This window comes from Vombatus ursinus, unplaced genomic scaffold, assembly GCF_900497805.2.
Source record: "Vombatus ursinus unplaced genomic scaffold, bare-nosed wombat genome assembly UNPS02014780.1, whole genome shotgun sequence".
In the NCBI taxonomy this organism is placed as follows: Eukaryota; Metazoa; Chordata; class Mammalia; order Diprotodontia; family Vombatidae; genus Vombatus; species Vombatus ursinus.
The window spans coordinates 1,237,109-1,240,291 of NW_020954558.1; positions in this window are offsets into that span (position 1 = coordinate 1,237,109).

Genomic DNA, 3,183 nt, shown 5'->3' on the forward strand with positions numbered 1-3,183 from the left:
TTTTCATATGCAAATGAACCACTGAACAATAAAAGACTACTTCCTATATTAATTCCAAAATTCTATAGCCTATCATATACAAATGAGTAACTTCTGACTCAGATCTGCTTGCTCAGAATCCTGAAGTAAGCTTTTGCTTTAAATAAGGAAACTTTCAAGGGTCACCCCCATTACAAACAAACCAAAAGTATCTGAGAAAATATATCATAATATTATATCGCCATCTGAGACAAATTGGGGAAATCAGCCTAGTTTTCTAGGCTAATTCATATTACTCCCCCAATTAATATATAACCTTGCCAAACTGGCCTACTTGTTGTACTGTACACAGCTTTTTACCTTCTAACTTTATGTTGCCTTGTTGTCCTTCTTCTCCTTCTCCTTCCTCTTTTTCCTCCCCCTATTCTTCCTCCTCTTTGTCTTCTTCCACATGATCTGATAAACTTGCCTCAGCTTAGTTCTTAGGCTCAAAATGAGTGGGGCTTTGCCAAGAGGAAGCAATTTATAGAGAATCAAATAGTGGGAGAGACCCTGGGGCACAGTCACTGAAATGCAGGATTGGCCTCAAAGTTTTCTCTTGGAGCTGGGTTCTCAGCTGGACAAAGCTATAGGCTGAGCCAATAAGGAGTTACCATCATCACTTCTTCATCACCTAACTGCTAAGTTCCCTTCCTACAGGCCAATCAGGACTCCATGGTCATGCCTCACCTCTCTTCTCATCTTCCCTCCCTTGACCCACCACCATATCAATCATCTCTCTAGGACCCCTGCTTGCCCAAGCTACCATTTCATTGGCTTCACCTGACCCTTTTGACTTTTGAGGACAAACTATTGTCTCTAGAAATTTGTCTCTACTGAAGCCCTGGACTCTTTGAGGTGCAGTCCTATCTGGATACGGATAACATTTTCCTTCATAAGTCCTTTTTACTTGTCTTGGATCATTTTGTTGCTGAGAAGAGCTGAGTCATTCATAGCTGATCATTACATGATGTCACTGATATACTGTATACAATATTCTCCTGGTTCTGCTCAATTCACTTTGCATCAGTTTGTACAAGTCTTTCCAGGTTTTTCTGAAATCTGCCTACTCATGATTTCTTATTGCACAATAGTATTCCATTACATTAATACACCATAGTTCGTTGGAAAAATAACTGACCTGGAAAATAGATCCAGGAGAGACAATATCAAAATCATTGAACTACCTGAAAACCATAATCAAAAGGAGGACCTGGGCAGTATCTTTCAAGAAATTATCAAGGAAAACTCCCCTAATGTCCTGGAACCAGAGAGCATAAGAGGCATTGAAAGAATCCACCGACCACCTCAGGAAAGAGATCCCAAAATAGAAACCCCAAGGAACATTATAGCCAAATTTCAGAACTATCAGGTCAAGGGAAAAATACTACAAGTGGCCAGAAAGAGGAAGAATTCAAATATTGGGGAGTCACAATCAGGATCACACAGGGCCTGGTAGCTGCAACATTAAAGGGTCAGAGGTCATGGAATATGATTTTCCAGAGGGTAAAGGAGCTAGGACTACCACCAAGAATCACTTACCTGCAAAATTAAGCAAAATACATCAAGGGGGGAAATGCTCATTCAACAAAATAGAAGGATTTCAAGCCTTCATAAGAAGACCAGAACTAAACCAAAAATTTGACTTCCAATATCAAGACCCAAGAGAAGCATAAACAGGTAAAAAGGGAAAACAAAACATAAGGGATTCAATAAAGCTAAATTGTTTACATGCATACAAGATGATTCTTTTAAGTCTTAAATATTGTATCACTAACAGTATAGCTAGTAGTAGGACAGAGGGTATGGGTATAACATGAATTTGAGGGAATGACATAAAAAATTAAGGAATGACAAAGAGAAGTACAATGGGGGAAGTAAGGGAGAGGTAGAATGGGGTAAATTATCTCACATGAAGAGGTGAGAACGACCTATTACAGTGGAGAGGAAGATGGGAGGGTGGATGATTGGCATCACTTGAACCTTACTCTCCTCAGTATTGATTCAAAGAGGGAATAATATAAACAATCAGTTGAATATAGAAATCTATCTTACCTGACAGGGAAGTAGGAGGAGAGGAGATTAAGTAAAGGGGAAGGGGTGACAGAAGGAAGAGCAGATCAGGGAAGGTGGTAGACAGAACCAAAACACTGGTGAGGTGGGAAAGGGTGAAAGGAGAGAGGACAAACAGGAGGAAGAATAGGATGAAGGGAAATACACAGGTAGAAATCTTAACTGTGAATGTGAATGGGATGAATTCTCTTATAAAACAGAAGTGGATAGCAGAGTAGATCAAAAAACCAGAATCCTACAATATGTTGCTTACAAGAATCCAACTCATTTCTGAGAGTTTGATCCAATCAATTAGTGTTGTGAGTTAGTCAAGCCACTAAAGTCCAATAGATTGCTTCAGATGCCACCCTTCAAATGCAATAGACAAGATTCTATATCTGGGAATATAGAAAATCCACAAATCCAGCAATTACCTGATCATACTGTCTTCCTCACATCAGGTTCCAATGAAGCAACTAGAAACTGAATCCACTGAATACACCTTTTGAAATTAAAAAGAAAAGAAAAACAGAAAGGACAAGAAACCAAAATTTTCTCTACTAAAAAAAGAAATTTTGCTCAACTGGAAATGGAAGAAATAAATGCAAAAAAAAGAAAGAAAAGAATGGAAAGGAAAGAAAGGAGAGGGAGGGAGCGTTTTCCTGGATAGAAAAGCAAATTTTTCTTTCTAATAAAATCCTGGGTCTAACTGGTAGGAATGGTGTTATCAAACTCCCTTCATTGCTCTCCTAAACTGGAGTGGCCTGGCTGCCTGACCCCCCCCAAAAAAAAGAAAAGAAAAGAAAATAGTTTTCTATCACACTTCCTCCACCATTCTACTGGACTGACAGGGCTGTCTCTGAGGATGGAAACTACAATAATAAAGTCTCTTCCATTAGAAGGAGTCCAAGGCCATTCTCTCCAGTACCTGCCCCCACAATGATGGTACCTTTACCACTACCAAAAGCCCCACCCACTCACCCCCTTCAAACTACACATTGGTGCCATATCCCTAAGAGGACTCCATGTTGAGGACAAACCCCTACCTCCACTCATTCCTCATTGAGAAGGAAGGAAGGAAGGAAGGAAGGAAGGAAGGAAGGAAGGAAGGAA